The sequence below is a fragment of the Choloepus didactylus genome, chromosome 20 (genome assembly GCF_015220235.1).
Source record: "Choloepus didactylus isolate mChoDid1 chromosome 20, mChoDid1.pri, whole genome shotgun sequence".
In the NCBI taxonomy this organism is placed as follows: domain Eukaryota; kingdom Metazoa; phylum Chordata; class Mammalia; order Pilosa; family Megalonychidae; genus Choloepus; species Choloepus didactylus.
Window position 1 is genome coordinate 21,630,547 of NC_051326.1, and position 23,267 is coordinate 21,653,813.

At 41.5% G+C, this 23,267-nt stretch overlaps 1 protein-coding gene across 4 annotated transcripts in view; it reads left to right on the top strand.

Moving 5' to 3' along the window:
* Positions 1-20,792: 20,792 nt before the first annotated feature.
* Positions 20,793-23,267, top strand: part of GPAT4 (glycerol-3-phosphate acyltransferase 4) — a 36,194-nt gene continuing 33,719 nt past the window's right edge. The window contains exons 1-2 of one of the 4 annotated variants that reach the window (XM_037812885.1): positions 20,868-20,882; positions 23,061-23,112. The gene's annotated coding sequence lies outside the window, so the exon portion shown is untranslated. Of the gene's footprint in view, positions 20,883-23,060; positions 23,113-23,267 lie in introns of those variants that run through there. The other 3 variants (XM_037812884.1, XM_037812886.1, XM_037812887.1) reach the window with 3 other exon arrangements.

A 23,267-nucleotide genomic window follows, 5' to 3' on the forward strand; every position in this document is an offset into this window, starting at 1 on the left:
TAAGGAAAAGGAAATATAGGATGTAAGCTTTGTATCATTGTTAAATCTCTTGTACTTCTTAGCTGCGCTTAATGGGATTGCATAAAAGAATGTTCTTGTTCATAGGAAGTGTATATGTGAATTATAGTGTTTGTTCAAGGATGTGTGCAGCTAGCTCTCATATGTGCAGAAGACAGAGCAATAGATGATGGATGATAGATAGGGAGAGAGGGAGGGAGGGAAAGAAATAGCGGTGTGACAGCATGTTAAAGTTGGTGGATTGGGCTATCGGGGGAGGGGGGTCAGGGTATGATGGAGTTCTGTGTATTGGGTTAGCATTGTTTTTGCAACTGTTCCTGTAACTTTGAATTTATTTCAAAATTAAAAATTAAAAAATTGAAAAAATTAAAATATAAACACCATCATTGTCCACTCTAGGTTTCACTAAGTTATACAGTCTCAGTCCTTATTTTCTATCTTTCCTTCTGGTGTCATACATGCCCCTAGCTTTCCTCTTTCAACCATACTCACACTCACCTTTGCTCAGTGTACTTACCATATTGTACTACCATCAGGTAGTATTGTGCTATCCATTTCTGGATCTTTACAATCAATCCTGTTGAACATTCTTTACTCCTTCAACATCAAATGCCCACTCTCTACCTTCTTTCTAGCTCTTGATAACCTGTATTCTCAACTTTAACTCTCAAAGTTCACTCATTAATGTTAGTTCATATTAGTGAGACCATACAGTATCTGTCCTGTTTCTGGCTAATTTCGCTCAACAAAATGTCCTCAAGGTTCAACCACATTTTTATATGCTTCATGACTTATTCTGTCTTACAGCTGCATAATATCCCAGCGTATGTATATACCACAGTTTGTTTATCCACTCCTCCATTGATGGACATTTGGGCTGTTTTCATCTCTTGACAATCATGAATAATGCCTCTATAAACATCAGTGTTTAAATGTCCTTTTGTGACCCTGCTTTCAATTCCTCCAAATATATACCTAGTAATGGGGTTGCTTTTAGCTTTTCTTATTGTGTCCTTTATCATGCAGAAGTAGTCAATTGAATGCAGTCAATTTTATTTATGTTTAGTGCTTTTTATGTATTATTTAAGGAGACTTCTTTTCCCAGAGCATAAATATATTCTCCAAGATTTTCTTCCAAAACTTTACAGTTTTGCTTTTCACATTGAGGTATTTAATCCTCCTAAAATTAGTTTTGGGGTATTGTGCTGGTTTGAATGTATTATGTCCCCCAGAAAAAGCCATATTCTTTGATGCAATCTTTTGGGGCAGATATATTAGTGGGGATTAAGTTGGAACTTTTGGATTAGGTTGTTTGCATGGAAATGCACCCCACCCAACTGTAGGTGATAACTCTGATGAGATATTTCCATGGAGGTGTGGCCCCACCCATTCAGGGTGGGCCTTGATCAGTGGAGCCATTTAAATGGGCTTTCAAACAGAAGGAACTCAGTGCAGCTGAGAGTGACGTTTTGAAGAGGAGCTACAGCCAAGAGGGACACTTTGAAGAAAGCACAGGAGCTGCAGATGAGAGACAGTTTGAAAACGGCCATTGAAAGCAGACTCTTGCTCCGGAGAAGCTGAGAGAGGACAAATATCCCAAGTGCAACTAAGAGTGACATTTTTGAGGAACTGCAGCCTAGAGAGGAGCATCCTGGGAGAAAGCCATTTTGAAACCAGAACTCTGGAGCAGACGCCAGCCACGTGCCTTCCCAGCTAACAGAGGTTTTCTGGACACCATTGGCCATTCTCCAGTGAAGGTACCCGATGGCCTTAAGACTGTAACTGTGTAACCAAATAAACCCCCTTTTATAAAAGCCAATCCATTTCTGGTGTTTTGCATTCCAGCAGCATTAGCAAACTAGAACAGGTATGATGTAATCTACTGTAGAAATAGAAACTTTTCCCTTATGAACAGTCAGTTGTCCCAGCAACATTATTAAATAGTCCATTCTTTCCCATTCATTAATGACACTCTGTCAAATTCCAAATGTGTGTGTGTGTGTGAGAGAGAGAGAGGGGGGGAGAGAGAGAAAGAGGGAGTGGGAGAGGCGGCAGGGAAAATTGATTCTTGGCCCTCCCTTTCCATTAGTCTATAAATTTTTATTCATTACTGTTTTCATTACTATAGCTTTTAGTCTTAACTTTAAATAACTTTTTAAATTAATAAAGTACTTATGTAATTGTATATACCTTGGGAAGAAAAGAAAGGTTTAGAGAAGAAAAGAAAAATTACCTAAAATCTCACCATACTGAAAGGAACACCACTATTGTGTATACGCTTCATTCTTTATGCCTGAGTTAAATGATTGCGCAAAATGAAAAAAAAAAAAAATGTATAGAAAAAGGGCCTAATGAGGACAGGCATTCTTTAGCTTAAATAAGGGAACACTGAAAAAACATAAATATGTTCTTTAAAATAGAAGAAGAAATTTTTGAATAATGGTGAACAGTTCATTTTTTGAAAAGGACCAAACAAGAATAAAATTGCTTAAGTCAAAAGAAAAGTTCTTTGAACATGAGGCAAGCTTCTCAATTACCAAGAAGATAAAATAGTTGACTGGGCAATCATAAGACCCATGCAATTTCCATCCCTGGAAGACTAAGAAAGGAATAGCTCTGTCCTCTAAGCTTGGTATCTGAAGCCAATACAGACACTTTAGACTTCAGTGACCTTTAAATTTAACTGCTTAATTTTAGTGAATTAACCACCACAACTGAGGTCTGGACATGGTGATCAATTATAAGACCATCAGTTTGCATGTCATAATCAGAGGCATAAACTACCTCTATTTACCCAATTTGATCATGGCTTTTAGGAGAAAATTAGTTTTGTGGGAGATTAAAAAAAATTTTTCAATAGAAAGTTGTTAGAAAACTATTTAATTGAAAAGAAGAAGGAAGGAATTAAGCAAGTTTTTTTTAATGAATGTTAAAAGAGCAAACTTTTATAATATTATGACCAGAAGTAAGAAAACAATGGAAAAGAAATTAGAAGTGACACAAAAATCAAGCTGCTTTTCTAAGGCTTAAGTCAGCATAGCCAAGAACATATAGACAGTATAAGCCAGAAAAGTGACAAGTAACAAAAAGGAAAGAAAGGAAGGAAGGAAGGAGGGAGGGAGGGAAGGAAGGAGGGAGGGAGGGGAGGAAGGAAGGAAGGAAGGAAGGAAGGAAGAAAAGCCAACCCTAGAGCTTTTTATGAAGAGCAAACAGACCTATACTGTGTCATGAAAGAAAGATTTTTTGCTATCCAGATAACAAAACACTCGAGTTGTCTCCCAAAGAAGGTTGTAGAAGCTACAGTCTTAGAAATGCCAAAAATTTACTAGACTCTTCTGTTGCTTGTGTAACAGCAAAGGACTGTAGAAAACTCTCAAGTTTCTCTTCAGTTTTCAATCTGCCTGCAGCCCAGAAGTCTTCTGCACATTTATGTGCTATCCCACACACCTCTTTCAGAAAATTAATTCTCATTCCTTATATTCATGAAGTGCTTTTTGCTTTTCAAAATATTTTCACAGGGAACATAGTACAGTAAATTGTTGGCATTTGGAGTCAGAAAACTAGCCTCGGGCCCTGAATCTGCATTTTTATTAACTCAGGAACCTTGGAGAAACTACTTTCCTTATCTGTAAAATGAGGTAAGGGTAATAACACCAACATAATAGAGTTGTAAAAAAAATGTGAGATGGACTATAAAAGGTTTTTGAGAACTCTAAAATATTATACATATACAATTGTTAATTGGTTGTTATCTCCAATTACTTACAAAAGTACATTAATGTAAGAGATATTGTTATTCCCATTTGCAGACATAAAAGCCTTGGTTTTCCCATAGTCACCAGAAGCAGCATGGCCAGGATTGGAACCTAGCACTTCTGACTCGAAAATTGGTTACCTTTCCCCCACACCACACTGCTTGCCAAATCAAAATATGTTCTGGCCTTGAGCTCTTCAGATGGCACAGAGGCAATCTGTGCCCCACCGCCCAGTTTCCGACTTTGTTCAGTAGTAAGACTGCTTAGTTTGCGGTAGATCTTCTCCAGTTCCAACTTTGGTTGATATATTCTTCCAACTCAAGGTCTGTTTGTGGGTTGAAAGGTTCTTAGAATCTTTGAGACCTTTGCATATGTGTGCACACATATGTGTGTTTGTGTGGTTAACCATATTTGGGAGGTTTGGGTGTGCAGGATAGATGCACACAATCCTGATAGAGTTCTGTGTAATTAAGAAACTGCTCTTTAGTCTACATTGGGCTTTGATGGTGATGCTGTATCACACTGGACTAGACACTTGACACTAGCCAATGTAAATAGAGAAAAACAAATTCTTAAGCTATGATAATTGACTGAAAACCTAGAGCTAACTGAATGTACCAAGAACAAGAGGCCAAAAAAGAGAGAAATCTAAAAAATACAATTCAGTTACTTTCTGTTTCCCCAAAATAACTACATACTTAAAATAATAGAAAAGTAGATAATAAAGAAATAAAGCTATACCAGACTGATATTAAAGTAAAAAAAGGGGTGTCAATAAGATATCAATACAGACTTCAAGTGAATGTATTAAATAGGATTAAATAGGATAAAGAGTTTTATCATTCATTGATATAACATAAAATCACCAAGAAGATGTAACAATGCTGAGCCTTCACACACCAAACAAAACAGTATTGCAATATATATATAAAACACAAACTGTTAGAAATATAAGAAATCGAGGCAAACACAATCAGCACAGGAGACTTGAACACTCCTTTCCCCAAATTTGAAGATCAATTGGGAGAACATTATTTTTTAAAAAAGAGAAAACACTTTTTTTTTTTTTAGAAAATGTGATCACATACTGGTCAACAACAACAACAACAAAAATTCAACAAATTCTCGAAGTGGAGGTCATAAAGACCACATTCTCTGAATGTCAGAAATTAAGCCCTATGTGGGCAGAAAATTTTGGGTAAGTTTGTTCACCTTTGTACCTCATCACCCAATGCACTGTTTAGCACATAGTAGGTAGGGATCCATGAGTATTTGTTACATAAGTGAATGAGTGAAGGAAGAAAATTATGAGGGACCCACAATACAACTCAAAAACAATGTGAAAGGCAATTCCACGTCTAGGTATACAGCCAAAGAAAGTAAAAACTGGGTCCCAAACTGATACTGTACACCAATATTTATGGAAGCATTATTAACAACAGCAAAAGGTAGGAACAACCTAGTGTCCAAAATTGAATGAATGGATAAACAAAATGTGGTACATACACACAATGGAACGTTATTTGGCCATAAGAAAGAACAAGGTTCTGAGACATGCTGCAACATGGAAGAACTTGAAAACATTATGCTCAGTGAAATACAAGACATGTAAGGACAAAGACTGCATGATGTCACTTACAAGAGATGTCTAGAAATAGCAATTTCAGACAGAAAGTAGATTAACGATTACTAGGAGATGGGGGTGGAGGAAGGGGGAGTGTATACTTGGATATGAAGTGTATTTAAATTTAATTAATAAAAAAAAGTTTAAAAGATTTTAAAAACAGGGCAAAAATATATCCCCCTCCCCAAATATAATTACTTAAAAATTTCAAAAACACTCTTAAAAACTTATTCTTGGGTCAAAAAGGAAATTTAAATGGAAATTAGAGACTATTTAGAAATAGATGACAAGAACACTGTGCATAAAAACCTATAGGTTTCCTCTGAGGAAAATTTACAATCTTAAATGCATTTCTCAGAAAACACAAGAGACTGAAAAGAAATGAACTAAAGCATTCCACTGAAGAAGCTAGAAACTTAAGTAGAAAAACAATAGGGAAATTATAAAAATGAAAACAGAAAATGAACTAGACAACAAGGAAATCAGTACATATAACAAATTAAATAGCAAATAAATAAAACCTTTGTAAACCTTTATCAAGTCTGACCAAGAAAAAAAAAAAAAGAAAAACACAAATAAAGAATATTAAGAATAGGAAAAGGGCTACAGATGACAAGGAACTTTTAAAAATTATAACACTATCTCAAACCTCATATCGTTACCTTGAAGTTTAGAGGAAATTGATGATTTCCTAAGGAAATATAAATGATCAAAACTGATTCAAGAAGAATTAGTATCACCTTGGTTGGGTCAAATATTTTGTGACACATTTTTTCAGCTTTGTTGATTTTGTTTATGGTGTCTTTAGCCATACAGAATTTCTCCCAGTCCAAGAATATACAAATATTCTCTTATAATACTTCCTCATAATTTATAGTTTTAGTTTTTATATTTTCTTCAATTATTTTTGGTGTTAGGGTCTATTTTTATTTTCTATCTTTATTTTCTTCTAGATCAATAGCCAACTGTGTCAAAATCATTTATTAACCCAAGATCTATGACAACTTTATTGAAAAACATACAAAGGATCTAGTTTAAAAATTGGCCAAAGGTATGAACATGCAGTTCACTGAGAAGGAAGTGGGAATGTCCAATAAGCATATGAAAAAAAATACTACGTGTCATTCGCCTTTAAAAATAAAATTAAAACAATCATGAGATACTGTTTTTCACCTATCACTGACATATTTTAAAGGTGATCATTTTCAGAAATAGCAAAAATAAGGAAACAGAGCATCTTATAAATTTTTACAGCCTTTTAGTGGCAATTTGGCCGTATCTATCAGTATTTTAAATGTGCATACCCTTTGCACCAGCAGTCCTTATTCTACATAACTGTCTTGGAGAAATTCTCACATGTGTACACAAATATATGTATACAAAATGTTTGTTATTAGCAAAAAACTGAGAACCACCTAAATATCCATGAGTAGAAAATTGGTTAATTATGGAGGAGCTATTTTATGAAATGCTATGCATCATGGAGAAAAATGAACATCTCTAATGTACTAATATGAAAAGATGTGTATCATATAATAAGTGAAAATGCAGATTGTTTAACAATATATACTAGGAAATATTTTTGTAAAAATAAAATATTGAAACCACTATATAATTAATAATTTTTATCTCTTTTTTAAAATAAACTTTTAGTTGAAATGCAAGACAAATACTGAAAATTACACAGATAAAACGCCAATATTATCACCACCCAGATCAAGAAATAGAACATTATCTAGAAGTCTGGCACTCAGGAGAATGGCCTGGGCTAAAAATATAGACTTGGGAGTTATCAGCATATGTAGTAGTAATTGAGTAATTGTCAAAATTGGATAAGGACATCCAGGGAGAAGGTACAGAGTGAAAAATGCAAAGGGCTGAGGACTTTGGGTATAAGATTTCAGGGGTGGATAGAGGAAACTGGGTCTGCAAAGACTGAGATGGATGCCAGAGGTAAGAGAAACACCAGCTAAGGGTTCTCCACCACCTAAGACGAATTGTGTCCAACAGAGACCACAGAGCCTACGAGTGGGATTCCATCTACTTTGCATCAGGATCCTGCCATTCGGACCACAACCGTTTGGACCAGGGATCCATGTCCAGGGCCCATAGAAGCTCTCTACATTAGTCAAAGAGGGCCCCACCCAGTGACCTCTCTCTTTGGGTGCCACACACTATACTTCCCCCTCATCAGAATTTGTTTCCCCTTTTGTCAAAGGTCCCCCAGTGCTGCCACCAGTGCCTTCTGCGGATCTCCCCATGCACCTCTGCCTCAGCCACAGCCCATCCCTGCAACAGCTCTTGCTGTCTTGGCGAGTGGAGCTGTGACTCTTTTTGTCCTGTCACTCCTGCCCAACGTGAGCTCCTGAACCCCAGAGACCCAAGAACCAAGAAGTGTTTGCAGACGCCAAGGGGCCCTCGTTGGTATCTGTGCACAGGTTTGAAAATGCGGCGGGCAGAGATTCTGAAGAGGGCTTGTGTTCTGTGCTCAGCGTCCCCAGGCCCAGCACCACCTTGCTCCGCGGAGACCACCACCTAAGCTCGAGGCTTTCCCCCACCTTGCAGGACTAGTCCGGTTTCCGGAGACGCCTGCAGACATGTGCCTGAAGCAGTGCACAGTGCTGGGGGGCTCCCTGTGAGGCCCCCAAGCTTGATTTACATAAGGCAGTGAAGGTGCCTGGGGGTCCTTCCGAGAAGTGCCCTGTCTTCATACGACCAGTCCCCCAGAGGTGGGACCGACAGCTACATCTCCCAGGTGGTATTGCCACCAGGTCCCCCCGGGCCCAGAGGGCACCATCCAGTTCTACTTCTCATTAGAGTGTGCTCAGCAAATTTTATGAGACAATAATCAAAGGCAAAACTACTGCTTGGTGCCGGGTTCACAGACCTGCTGATCAGAATGAAGCTGAGCTCGTTAATGGACAAAAAGAGTGAGTCCTCTGTGGTTACCTTTTACACGTAGGCAAAAGCTTGAATTACTTGCCCAGGATTCGCATGTTTTCTATCACTTCTGGAAATTTACTCAGACTCTTTTCTTGATCCTGGGTTCATAGTGGGGGCTGGGATTGACTCAACTCCTAACCCCAGTAGAAGGCCTAAAAAGCATTGCCTTCTCTCAAGTTGATGGGCTCATTTCCTGACTAAAGGAATGAAGTTTCCTATTAAGAAGATGCTGAGGATGGCACCCCTTACTGTTGTCAGAGAAGCCTTTGAAGTAGGAAAACAGAAGAAATGTCAAGCTTTTTATGTGTAATTATTTAAAAGGCCTGGCAGAGAGCGTGGAAAATGTTCAGCATGCCCACAAGTCCACGTGAAGAGGTTGGGAGGGTTCTTTACAATGAAATTGAGAAGGATGCAGTGCAGAAGTTTGCTCTTTCACTTTCCTCTCCTTCTGCGAGGGGCTACTTTTCTGGTAACTGGAAATATTCTTGCAACTTCAACTTTTACCAAAAGAGGTTCATTAAAGCCTCTTCAGCTGTGCATGTTGTAAACACTTAATCTTTCCTCCTTTTCATCACACAAGAGTCTGGGGAAATACTGTCTCTCTATACTTCAAAATAGGCCTACTTGAGAAAAAACAACACTCATTTTGGGGGGTCGGTTACCTTTTGTTAGTAATTTACCAGGACAAGAACCCTGATCTATGCTCCCCTAGCACCCAACACTTCCAAGTGTGGTATTTCTTGCCCTGTATTTAAACAGCTTCTTGAACTGTTTGCCACCCTCACTAGACGAGGGGTTCTGGGAAGCTGGCAACAGGACTGAGCATTCCAATCTTTATGTCAGGATTTCAGAGCATACAGTCTGGAATAACACATGGGGATCTGTGCTAGGCGTGCTTTTAGCTTTAATTTACAATGCTTTGAGATCTTTAGGTTTTGAAAGATCTTTTGAACCTCTTGTCTGAGGTTGTTCATTCTCTCAGATTATTATTCAGAGATGACAACTTTTCTGTAAAAGTGTTTTCTTATCTTTATTCTCTTCTGAGCCTTGGCTTTTAGGCTACATTTGTGCCAACTGCAGCCTTGTAAATACAGTCATAGTGGTTGAGCAAGCAACATTTGCTTTATTTGTTTTTCTTTCTAAAAGACCTGCCGTGTTCACCCCCATGCTCCCACTCTCTGGGGCCTACGCACTCTTGGTGTAAAACTGCCAGGATGCTCTGCCAGCCAGTTAGTGGGATAAAGATAGAAGCAACCAAACACAGGCTTGCAGGAACACTGAACACAGCCACAGTTTCCTCTTCTGATAAGAGATGCTATTGTCATCAATACTGTTTCCTCCCTCTTCCTATCGACATAGTCTAATCCAGACTCCATTAGGGATGATCATAAACAGGGGTGGGCAGGCCCCATAGAGTATGCTGTCAGAACTGGGGGTCATTCTCTGAAATTAATGCTGGTAAAAATCAACAGAAAAGAATGGGGGGAGCCAGCTACAAAAATGACTTACCCCTAGAATGTTTTATATTTCTAAAGAAACTACGGTTTCTGAAATCTCATCGATAAGAATTGGAAAAAATGCAACTCAAAGTCAGGGCTTAACCCTGGGAAGGGAAATCCCAGAAAATCACATGGATCAGGTCCCACAGTTGTCAAGGGCATCACATCTAGACTTTCTATATGATCTCCAAATGAAGTTACACACTAAATCACAGCAATAACTAACAGGACTGAAAAAAAGATACTCCTCACTGTTCATCTTTGAAGTTCAACTTTGCATCCCATTGCCAGAGTGCACTGCTTATAGTGCACTTTGGATAATATTTAATGTTTTATAAAGTCTTATCTAGTAAATAGTACAAATGTGTTTCTTGCTTTTTTCCTATTCAAATTATTAATTTTGGAAATACACACCTGCACCATATACCACACACAATTGCAATCCTGTAATTCTTTTTTTTTTTTTTTTAATATAGTAATGACCTCAAAAAAACAAAAGTAGTCCAGGTCTGTCTTAGCCTCTGAAAGGTCCAGACTAAGATAAACTGGTTTAATCTAATGTAACCTTTCCTACTATTTTACTTTCCTAGGCAGCTCCAGCAAATACCGTGAAATGGGTTGTCTTAAGCCATGGAAATTTATTCACTCACGGTTAGACGCCAGGAAATACATCCAAATCAAGGCATCATTAAGGCAATGTTTTCTTTCTGAAGATCAGCTGCCAGTGATCCTTGGCTCCTCTGTCACATGGCAAGGCACGTGGTGGCATCTCGTAGTCTCTCCCTTCTCTTCTGGGTTCCCTTGATGTCCAGCCTCTTACTTCCCATACTGTACTAGTTAGGGTTCTCTAGGGAAACAGAATCAACAAGAGATATCTGTAAATATGAGATTTTATAAAAGTGTCTCATGCAACTGTGGGGATGCACAAGTCCAAATTCTGTAGGGCAGGCAGTGAGCAGGCAACTCTGAAGAAGATCTTTGATGAACTTCCCAGGAGAGGCTAGCTGGCTGAAGAAGCAGCAAAAGATCTTTCTCTTCTCCCTTAAAAGTCTTCAACTGATTGGGTTAAATCCAGCTGATTGAATTTTCTCTTTGCAGAAGACAGTCCCTACTTGATGTAATCAGCCACAGATGCAACCAATTGACTGATGATTTAATAAACCAGACTTCTGGTTTATTAACCAGCCACAAATGTCCTTGCAGTAATGGTCAGTGCTTGCTCGACCAGAAGCCTGGGCACCATCACCTGGCCAAGTTGACACATGAACCTAACCATTACAGTCCACCACTTGTTAACTTGGCAACTATAAAAATCACCTTGAACCATACATATGTTTTGCCTAACAATACTCAGCTGTCCTGCATACAACTGGAAATGCACTACATCTCTCCAGAAAAGGGTGTAAGTCCTGGGGTAGCATTCACTCTTAATCTTGATATCCTATAACTTAAACGCTTCAAAATGAATATACAACTTATGTCATATGATAAGGGGATAAGATAGAGAAGAAAACAAATATTTGCTTTATGTACAAATACAAACACACTCATAACAAAACAAGGCCATCATAGTCCTCATTTCTGTAACTGGTCACATAGTCGTAGTTCATATTTATCACTACCTTTTACCTCTACCCATTTCATGTTCCCTTTAACCTCAGCAAGCACTTCGGCTGGCTGTGGTTCTTTGCCTGGTGGGGTGACGCAAACCTTCATTCCTAAAGTTTCTGGGTCATTGGTAGTCCTGCCCAGATTGGATTATTGCAGTTTTCCATTGACTTTAATCATAGGGCATGGTAGTACTAAGAGATACCCTAGGGGATCTCCTGTATTCCAGGGAAACTCTTCTTTACCTCCATTGTGTAATTGCAGTCCTAGTTCCCTTTGACAGTCAGGATCAATCACCCCAGCCAGTACAATAATCCCCTTCCTTGCCTGTTGATTCAGAGGCATGAGAAGCCCAAAGTGTCAAGATAGCGGTCTCAACTTCCAATTCAATGGAATTATTGTTGTGTCTCCTGGTGGGAGCACTCCTCCTTTTGGAACCAAGACTTGGAGATCAGCAGAGCTTATGGCTGCGGGGACAGATAGCAAAAGTTTTCTTGGTAGATCACTAGGGATGATAGTGAGTGGTACCACACCCATTTCCACCCCTTGATTCCTGGACCCATGATTCCTGGCTATGGGAGAAACAGCACCATAGAGTGGACACTGGTTCAGAGCATACACAGCCTCCTGGAGAAGCCAGCCATTCAAGGTATCGCCACCTAGATGGCACTGTAATTGAGTCTTCAAAAGACCATTCCACGATTCTATCAACCCAGCTGCCTCTGGATTATGGGGAACATGGTACAACCAGTGAATTCCATGAACATGTGCCCATTCCCTCACTTCATTTGCTGTGAAGTGGGTTCCTTAATCAGAAGCAATGCTGTGTGGAATACCAGGATGGTAGATAAGGCATTCCATAAGTCCATGGATGGTAATTTTGGCAGAAGCACTGCATGCAGGGAAGGCAAACCCATATCCAGAGTATGTGTCTATTCCAGTTAGAACAAATCGCTGCCCCTTCCATGATGGAAGTGATCCAATGCAATTGACTTGCCACCAGGTGGCAGGCTGATCACCTCGGGGAATGGTGCCATATCAGGGACTGAGTGTGGTCTCTGCTGCTGGCATATGGGACACTCAGCAGTGACTGTGGCCAGATCGGCCTTGGTGAGTGGAAGTCCATGTTGCTGAGCCCATCCATGCATAACCTCCATCCCTACCACCATAACTACTTTGTTCATGAGCCCATTGGGCAATGACAGGAGTGGCTGTGGAAAGAGGCTGACTGGTATCCATAGAATGGCTCATCTTATCTACTTGATTATTAAAATCTCCCTCTGCTGAAGTCACACTCTGGTGAGCAATCACATGAGACACAAACATCTTCATGTTTTTTGCCCATTCTGAAAGGTCTATCTGCATAACTCTTCCTCAGACTACTTTGTCACCAATTTTCCAATCATGTTCCTTCCAGTTCCCTGACCATCCAGCCAAACCATTAGCAACAGCCCATGAATCAGTATACAAAAACACCTCTGGCCAGTTCTCCTTCCAAGCAAAATGAACAACCAGGTGCAATGCTCAAAGTTCTGCCCACTGGGAGGATTTCCCCTCACTAGTGTCCTTCAAGGACATCTCAGAAAGGGGCTGCAGTGCTGCAGCTATCCGCTTTCGGGTGCTACTTGCATATCATGCAGAACTATCTATAAACCAGGCCCAAGTTTTCTCTTCCTCAGTCAACTGATTGTAAGGATCTCGACAAGAAGCCTTAGCTCTGGGAGGGAAAGAGAAGGTAATGTGGCAGGAGTGGGGGCCAAGGGCATTTGGGCCACTTCCTCATGTAACTTATTTGTGCCTTCAGGACCCACTTGAGCCCTGTCGTATATACCATTTCCATTTTATGATGGAGTGCTGCTGTGCACACCCAACTTTATGGCTTAGTGGGTCAGGCAACAGCCAGCTCATGATAGGCAACTCAGGTCTCATGGTAACTTGGTGGCCCATGATTAAGTGTTCTGTCTCTACTAACGTCCAATACCAGGCCAAAAGCTGTTTTTCAAAAGGAGAGTACTTATCTACAGAGGTTAGTAAGGCTTTATTCCCAAATCCTAAGGGCCTGCATTGTTATTCTCCTATAGGAGCCTTCCAAAGGCTCCAAACAACATCTCTATTTGTGACTGATACTTCCAGCACCATTGGATCAGCTGGATCATACGGTCCAAGTGGCAGAGCAGCTTTCACAGCAGTCTGGGCCTATAAAAGAACCTCATCCTTTTCCAGTTCCCACTCAAAACTAGAAACTTTTCTGGTCACTCAGTAAATGGGCCAGAATAGCACACCCAAATGAGGAAGATGTTGTCTCCAAAATCCAAGGAGGCCAACTAGGTATTGTGCCTATTTTTTGGTCATAGGAGGGGCCAGATACAACAGCTTATCCTTCACCTTAGATGGATATCTCAACATGCCCCACATCACTGGACACCTAGAAATTTTACTGAAGTGGAAAGCCCCTGTCCTTTTGTTGGATTTATCTCCCATCCTTTGACATGCAAATGCATTAACAATAAGCCTAGAGTAGCTGCTACTTTTTGCTTACTAGATCCAATCAACATGATATCATCAATATAATGGACCAGTGTGATGTCTTGTGGGAGGGAGAAATAATCAAGGTCCCTGAAGACAATATTATGACATAGGGCTGGAGAGTCAATATACCCCTGAGGGAGGACAGTGAAGGTATACTGCTGGCCTTGCCAGCTGAATGTAAACTCTTTCTGGTGGTCCGTACTAACAGCTATTGAGAAAAAAGCATTTGCCAGATTAATAACTGCATACCAGGTACCAGGGGATGTGTTGATTTGCTCAAGTAATGATACCACATCTGGAATAGCAGCTGCAATTGGAGTTACCTGTTTAAGTTTATGATAATCCACTGTCATCCTCCAAGACCCGTCTGTTTTCTGCACAGGCCAAATAGGAGAGTTGAATGGGGATGTGGTGGGGCTCACCACCCCTGTATCCTTCAAGTCCTTAAGAGTGACATTAATTTCTGCAATCCCCCAGGAATCCACTATTGCTTCTGATTTACTATTTTGCTAGGCAGGAACAGTTCTAGTGGCTTCCACTTGGCCTTTCCTACTATAATAACCCTCACTCCATGAGTCAGGGATCCAACGTGGGGATTCTGCCAGTTGCTGATTATGTCTATCCCAATTATGTATTCCAGAACTGGGGAAATAACCACAGAATGGCTCCTTGGATCCACTGGACCCACTGTGAGATGAACCTGAGTTAAAATGCCATCAATCACCTGACCTCCATAAACCCCTACTCTGACTTGTGGACCAGAGTGATGTTTTGGATCTCCTGGACTTAATGTCACTTCTAAGCCAGTGTCTAATAACTCCCCAAATATATGATCATCTCCTTTTCCCCAAGGCACAGTTACCATGGTAAAAGTTCATAGGTCCCCTTGGGGATGGCTGGGGGGAAGATTAACAGTATAAATTTTTGGCAGTATAATAGGGTCCTTCCCCAAGGGTACCCGACCTTCCCCTCATTCAAGGGGCTCTGGGTCTGTAAACTGTCTCAAGTCTGGGAATTGATTAAGGGGCATGACTCTCTGTTTTTGTAATTCAAGTTAGACTTTTGTTCACTTGACCTAGAATTCTTCTACTTATACAAACTGAACAAGAATTTAACAGACTGCCGACCTATTTTACTTTTAGGTACTCCATGATCTACTAGCCAACGCCATAAGTCTCTGCGAGTCAGATTATTTTGACTGTTGCTTTAAGCCTGCTGTCCATTACAGTAGCCACACCCTCCTTGTCTTTGGCAAATAACTGATGCCACATGGCTTCTGCCAACTCAGGATCCAATTATCCCCATTGTGTTTAAGGATTCCAGCTCAGTGACAGCAGTTTCCAAGTAATATCTGACCTACAAAGAAGGGTGTCTAGAGAGCTCTTCAAGGATGATGGAGCTAGTCTCACAAATTTATTCCTCCCAGTTCTGGCAAAGGGTGTGTCCTTTGGACATTACTGGGGTGTGTGAGCAGGTCTTCCATGATAATAAATCCACTCTAACATTCCAATCTCTCTAAGTCTTTGGATCTCCTCCTCTACATTATACCAGGGCAGTTCTGGCATTTTGACCTCAGGTATTGTCAGCCACCTTCTGATCCATGTTTCAGCCAACCACCCAAACAAACTGTTGACACCCTTTCTAACCCCTCAAGCTACAACACTGAATGCAGAATCTCTGCTTAGTGGGTTCATATCAATAAATTCAGCCTGATCCAACTTTATATTCTTTCCACCATTATCCCACACCGTTAATATCCATTCCCACACATATTCCCCTGATTTCTGTCTATATAAATTGGAAAACTCATATAGTTCTTTTGGAGTATAGCATACTTCCTCATGGGTCACACTTTGTACCTCACCTTTCTGGGCCTGTTGGAACTTTAGTTATAGGTCTTGAATAAAAGAGTGGGGGTGGGGGTGGGTCATGAGAAGTATGAGAAGTATGCTTCAAGCCAGTTACCTCAGGGCATTCCATTACAGTTTCATCTGGTGAAACAGGATTAATTTCTCCAGACAGAGGAGTGAGGACTGCTTCCTCAGGGGAGGTGATTACAGGTTTAGCAGGCACTGATGGGTTAATCTCATTAGGTGGAGATTGGATGGCAGACTCCTCAGAGCAGACCCTACGTGGGAGGCTGTTTCCCCAGGGCAGACCATTACAGATATATCTAGCAAAGACTCAGCAGAATCCAGGGTTCCAATGTCCCCACTGCCATTCTTATCAACCCTGATGTCCCCATCCCAATTTTCAGGATCCCATTCTTTTCCAATCAATGCCTTTACTTTAACAGCAGACACCCTGCTAGGTTATTTTAGTTTACGTTTGTTGTAAATCTTCTACTCACACAGTGAGACTCTGGGTTTGGTTTTCAGAGATCTCAAGTCTGCAGCCACAAGAAATAATATTTTCTTTCAGGGCACACATAGAAATCTTTACATCTTTCATATGGCATTTGAGTTTCAAATTTGAAGCCTTCAGCTCATCCCTTTCTCTTATGTCTTTATCCAGCATATCTAAGAACAAGCAGACAACATCATTATACCTTTTAAATCCACAGAACTCTGTTAAGGTGTCAAAAACACTGTCACCCAGAGCCTCATCTCATACAAAAGTATGATTAGGAGAATCAAATAGTGATATTTTGCGCATCTCCATTGCCAACTCACGCCATGAACTGTCAGTGCCATCCTGATTATTGGAAATAGAGTCATTAGTGCCTTTGAATCTAATCAGGGTAGAAAACCAGTTGTAAAAGCCCATTTTAAGCCCATTTTACCACTCCTGGTACCAAGCTGTGTTAGTTAGGGTTCTCTAGAGAAACAGAACCAACAGGAGATATCTGTAAATATGAGATTTTATAAAAGTGTCTCATGCAACTGTGGGGATGCATGAGTCCAAATTCCATAGGGCATGCAGCGAGCTGGCAACTCCAACAAAGGTCTTCAATGAACTCCCCAGGAGAGGCTGGCTGGCTGAAGAAGCAGCAAAATTCTCTCTCTTCTCTCTTAAAAGTCTTCAACTGATTGTGTTAAATCCAACTGATTGAATTCTCTCATTGCAGAAGGCATGCCCTTCATTGATGTAATCAGTCACAGATGCAGTCAACTGACTGATGATTTAATAAAACAGCCTTCTGGTACATTAACCAGTGACAAATGTCCTTGCAGTAAAGGTCAGGCCAGTGCTTGCTTGACCAGACACCTGGGCACCATCACCTGGCCAAATTGACACATGAACCTAACCATCATACATAGCTTTCTCTCTCTAACTCTCTATCTCTATCTCTATCTCTATCTCTATCTCTATCTCTATCTCTATCATCTCTATGTCTCTCTCTCTCTCTCTCTCTCTCCTGGTTTGGATGTATTGTGTCCCCCCAAATGCCATTATCTTTGGTGCAGTCTTGTGTAGGCAGGAAACATACTGATATTGATTGGGTTGGAGACTTTTGATTGGATGTTTCTGTGGAGATGTGGTCACTCAACTGTGGGCGAGATCTTTCACTGGATAATTTCCATGGAGGTGTAGCCACACCCATTCAGCATGGGCCTTGATTGGTTTACTGGAGCTCTATATAAGCTCAGACAGAAGAAGCAAGCTTGCTGCAGGCAAGAGGGACACGTTGAAGAATGCATGGAAGCAGAGAGAGTAGCTTCAGATGAGAGACAGTTTGAAGACAGCCATTGAAAGCAGACTTTTGCTCCAGAGAAGCTAAGAGAGGACAAACGCCCCAAGAGCAGCTAAGAGTGACATTTTTGAGGAACTGCAGCCTAGAGAGGAACATCCTGGGAGAAAGCCATTTTGAAACCAGAACTTTGGAGCACACGCCAGCCACGTGCCTTCCCAGCTAACAGAGGTTTTCTGGACACCATTGGCCTTCCTCCAGTGAAGGTACCCAATTGTTAATGCATTACCTTGAATGCTTTATGGTCTTAAGAGTGTAACTTCGTAACCAAATAAACCCCCTTTATAAAAGCCGATCCATTTCTGATGTTTTGCGAAAAGACAGCATTAACAAATTCTTTCTCTCTCTTTCTTTCCCTCTCTCTCTCTCTCTCTCTCTCTCTCTCTCTCTCTCTCTCTTCTCACACTCCCTACCCTAAATCCACAGTACCTACAACAGTGCCTGGCACAGAGTAGATGCTCAATAAGTATTTATGGAATCAGTAAAATGAATACTTGCATAAAGAAGACAAAATCTGTCAAATCTGATGCAATTAATCAATTGTTGGACTAAAACTGTTGGATTAAAAAGGCAAAATTGTATAGCTTTTCCTAGCTTATCTCTTCAGAGCATTAAACAGCACCTGTACAAACCCATAAGATAATTTTTGATCCATTAGAAAAAGATGCCCCTTCCTTGTATGGAGTTTTTAAGATAGAATATTTTATTTAGCACAAAATCTGCCATTCTGCCCCAAAATGCCGCTGCATGTGTCAGACCACATGCAGACCCTCACGGGCAGAGTTCACAGAAGGGAATTGGGCCAGTGAGAGACTGCAAGTGACTCCCCAAGCTTAGTTGAGATCACATGTACATGTTATATGCCAATGAACAGGTGCACTCTCCCAAGTGTATGTGGTTTATGTAGGAGTGGATTATTCCCTGCCGCTCCAGGATGAGGCACAGAATCTGCCACCCTTTTCTGTAGGTTAGTGTAGATCAACGGTGTCAGTGGTGCCCCTTAGTGTTGGTGTTCCATGCAGTGATGCCTTAGCACTAAAGCAAAAGCAATGGCTTGGGTTATTTCCTCTCTTCTGAGGAAAATAATACATTCATTAGTAATTTGCTTCCTTTTTATTGAACAAATACTCTGTTCTAGGTGCCATACAAAATACATAGTAATTATCATATGGAACCTCAGGAACTTATATTCTGAGAAATAAATAACATTTTTTGCTTTTTTTGCTTTCTCTTGGTGGTTGTAAGTAAGTATCGTATTACTGGTTGTCTTGTAAACAACTGTGGACTCAACTCAGAATGAATGTCAGGTAAAAGCTTTATACATATAAAAGGTGAGCTGTGGAAGGGAGACAAGTTTTACAGCAGATGTGTGATATTATTCTCCCAGGGCAAAGATATCCTTTAAAAGGTACATAATGATTGAAGAGGTGCATTTTGGGAAATACTCAAAGTTAGGATAAGGTGGGGCATGTTATACTCTCACTGGGACTTTAGCCACTGGGACACCCTTTTAATGGACTCCCTACCCTCAACCAGGTTTTCAAATTTACTCATACACTTTCTGTAGTACAAGAGTATTTTCATTCTAGATTATGAAAATGCCTTCAACAATAGCGACGTTCTAAATTCACAGTGACAAGAAAATTAGTGTTGACTATAAGGCTGGCCACCCTGTGGAAAGCAGACCTTCTGTACAGATAAACCTGCTTTGTGCCTAATTTTTCAAGCCTTAATTGCTCATTTTATCTGCCCCATTTGTGTTCCTCATACCTAGAAAAGAAAGTGATAAAGATCTGCCCAGATCCTTGTCCTTCACAAACAAAGCTTTGGTGCCTAAGAGAACTATATTCACGTCTGTTCTTGCTGCCTCCCTCTTCAGAGGGATGCTTTGATTGCCTTCCTGCACTAAAGAGCTTTTGAGAATGTGCCAGCAAATGTGTGACCACTCTCATGTGTGTGTATGTGTTGACACCCAACAACTGAGTCTATGTTGAGTGGGCAAAGAATCAATCCACATTTTTTCTTGAGTCCTTCAAGAAAATTTTATTTAAAATTTACTTTCTTTAAAATTTGTGTACAAAAAGTTGTGATAGGTAGTAAGAATTGTAAGAAAATTTAAGCATGAATATAAAAGGAAAGTAGAGCCAATGGGCTAATTCTGAGTTTTGACTGGTTCTGGGGGCAGGAAAGGAGACCAAACAGAAGAGGCAAAGAGCACTAGAGATGGTGGTGGCCACTTTAAAACCCTATCCCTAGTATTGTAGAGGACACACCAACGTCTATGTCCAGTTTCTTTCCTCATGGAATTTAATCTAGTTAAAGATTAGACATGGCCATGCATTATTCATCTTTGTATCATTGAGCCCTAGCACAAAGCTGGAAAGGTACAGCTGCAAGAGAACACGGAGCTGGTCCACACCAACCCCCTGAACCCCTTGGCTTTACTAGCAAGGCAAATGAGATTCAGGAAAGATAATAATATTGATAGTGATGATGCTGATGATGACTGGCGATGGCAGCTCACATTTCTTGAGCGTGCAAGATCCTGTGCTTAGTTCTTTACTCGTTCCATTACAACTCTCCCAAGATGACAAGGTAATTTGGTGACTCAAACCTTTTCTCGCTAACCGGAGCTGATTTCACCCTCTTATTAACATACGTATATACCTTGGGGGACATAGCCGGTATCTGGTCCCTGGCATGTCTCAGAAAAGGGGAGATCCCTCTTTAGGAACGGATCCCCTTATCAGACGAGGATTCCCGGGGGCACGCGACGGCGAGGAGCAGGCACCAAGGGCAGGATGCTGCCTCAGCCCAGGACACCCGGGACCGGTCTCTCCAGCATCTGTCCTGTCCCGGGGAGAGGCCTTTCGCCAGCCAGGTGGGCGATTATTCCGGCTGTCCCGGACGCCCCCACCGCGGCGGCAGCTGACGAGGAGCCAACGTCCCAGCCCCCTGCTCCGCCCCAGCCCCCTGCTCCGCCCCTCCACCGCCCCCACCGCCCCGCCCGGCCCGGCGCGCTCCCGACGCGAGGGTGCGGGCGGGGAGATTAGCCGGCGGAAGGGGTGGGGATGGGACGCGAGGGGTCACGTTAAGGCGGCGTAGACAAAGGGCGCGCGCGCGCACGTCCTTACGCACGCCTCGGCCGGCGGCGGCCAGAGAGGGCGGGAGGTGCCGTCAACGGAGGGATTTGGAGCCTCGGCGCCTCACGGTGGGTGAGTAAGGCTGACGCGGCCCCTTCCCAGATGTCACTGGCCTCGGGGGCTGAAAACGGAGCCTGGGGTTCGGGGCTAGGCGCTCAGCAATGGGGTTGTGTTCCGGGAATACCCTCCCGACGCCGCTCCAGCGTCAGAAGACACCATTGCCGTTTCCTGGGGTTTCCGGACGGGAATGTTGCGTCCCCCTCCCCGGCGGTGGAACCGTCCGCGCCGCTCCCTTCCCCGCGCAGAGCGGGGCGCCCCGGCGCCTGGTCCTCTCTGTCCCACCGGCTCCCAGTGCTTCACTGCCGGAGTCCGGTGCGGAGCTGTCTCCCTGCCATTCGCTTCCCTGCTCGACCTCCTCTTCGAGATGGGCTCTTCTGTGTCCATCACCTCACTCCCCACCCCCCAATCCACGGGGCTCCGCAGCCCGCCCTCCCATAGTACCAAGGAATGGGGATTGTGGGGGCTGGCAGGGGTACTAGCGATCACGAGGAAGCTCCTTCATCTGTCATTTCTTTATCGATGTGCTGCTGCTCCCCTGGGGTGTATGTTTTTTCCACTCTCGTTCTCCAAAGCAGTGTTCCCCCCTTTTTCGTGATGTCTTTACTTAACGTTCAGATTTCTTAATCCCCCGAAATTCTTTCCTTTCCGTTTTATTTCACGGCCTTCGAGGCATCCTCCTGCCCTAGGATTTTATTTCGTCACTTTCCATTTCACATAGTGTTTTTTGCAGTGTGAAAGTTACGAAAAATAACACTGTATGAAACGTACAGTGTAGCTTTATGGAAATAGGTTCCGGACTGTCTAGATATCAGTGTCTCTCACTGCTTGTGCCCTCTGTGCTTTGGGTCTTCTTGTTGATAACGTTCTTGAAGCTAGTTTAAGAATTTCCTTTCTGGTTTATTTTCCTTAATTTTGGCTGAACTACGAATACCTCTGCTTAGTTTGTCTCAACCCTAGGGAAATAGTGTGAAAAGCAGTTATCCTTATGCAAAAGGCTGTGTAGAAGAGAGTCCTGAAGTAATGCCAATCTAATACTCTTATTTCTTTGATAGTGATTTAAAAAAAAGTTTTTTTTTATGGAGAATCACACATACAAAAGAACAGTGAATCAGCATTTACCCATCATCTAGCCTCAGCAACATCACCTATGACCATCCATTCCCATTAATTTCCTATCCATTCTCCATCCATTCCTATCCGTTTTCCCCCTTGTATCTCAGGGATAAATCCTTGATGCTTCTGGTGAAAGTCAGCTCTTACTTGTCAGAAGTAGCTTGAGATTGAAAATAAAAATTTTAATATTGTATAAAATCGTAAACAGTCTGCTGTTATTGGTGTTTCAACTAAGAAACACATAATAGAGTTGGAGAAGGACCAGAAAAGGGTATCTAAAATGATCAAGCTGCTGGAGCACAGGTCAAAACAAAGAGTATTTTAGATGTGGATGAGAACTTCCAGTTCATCTTCTCCACCTTTTTCATTTTTGATGAGCCTTCAAGGTCCACAGAGGGTCAGTGAATCCACAGGTATTAAGAGGCAGAACCGAGGCTGGAAGCTTCGTCTCCCAACTTCTCACCCAGTTTGTCCCCTTCTTTCCACTATACCATACTGCTTGCCTTTAGGTTTGCTTCAGGAAGGAGAAGGGCCATGACTGAAAACATTTAGAATAATGAAGGGTTTGGATGGGTAATCATGAGCTTTTCCACCAAATTCTGGATTGATAAAACTGGAGGATATGTTTTAAAGTATTTCTTGAAATAGATTTGGGACAAATGGGGAGGTCTAATCATGGCTCTTAGGAAACGTGGGAAAATTATGATCTTAAGAGCCATATATTAGACTGAGAGTAACAGTTTTCTTTAAAAAAACATTTAGATAATGTCCAGAGCTATTTAATAAGAGTAACTAAAGGTAACTGGAGTGATTGGAGTGCACTCACCCGTGGCATTTTTCCTTTTGATAGCAAAGAGAAAAGCACACTTCCATAAAACTTCCTTTCATGCCATTAACAGATAAGAATCCTGGGGTGGATGGACAATGGGTTAGGCTCTTTTACAAAATCTCTATTTGTCTTTCCTAGCACACTGCTATACAGTTTCTTTTATCTCAAGAAAGAAAGGTGAATTCAGTGCTTGTATTTGTGCCTCAGTTTTCTTACCCCTAAAATGGAGATGTTTACCTCTTTTCAAGGAATGCTATGAATGTGGAAATCCTTTATATCTAGAGATCTTCCAGTTTGTGTGTAAGTACAAGTTATTTATTATGGTGTGACTTGTTTATACATTTGCTCTCAGGGTGGACTTTTATTTTGTGAGTTTGTGACTTAAATAAAGTAGTTGTCATAAAATAAAAGTACCTGAAATAACAGCATCTGAGTTTCTGGATAAATCATTACCC